Consider the following 241-nt stretch of genomic DNA (forward strand, 5'->3'; position numbering starts at 1 on the left):
GGTGGAACCGGGAACGAGTGTTTCCCCTGGGAAGAGGACAGCGCTTGTCCCCGCAGTGAGTGGCCCGGGACTTCTCAGAGTCCAGATTCCGCTGCCCCACCGCGTTTTCCATGGGTGCTTCCACAAGCTGTTTTCCCTTCCTGGGCCCCTCCAGGACCTGCCCTCTCTGAGAACCAAGCTGGCTGCTTCACCCCACCGCACGGCTGTTTAAAACGGGGGACAGGACCCAAAACACAGGCAG

Source organism: Eurypyga helias, unplaced genomic scaffold (assembly GCF_000690775.1).
Source record: "Eurypyga helias isolate BGI_N326 unplaced genomic scaffold, ASM69077v1 scaffold44362, whole genome shotgun sequence".
Taxonomy (NCBI): Eukaryota; Metazoa; Chordata; class Aves; order Eurypygiformes; family Eurypygidae; genus Eurypyga; species Eurypyga helias.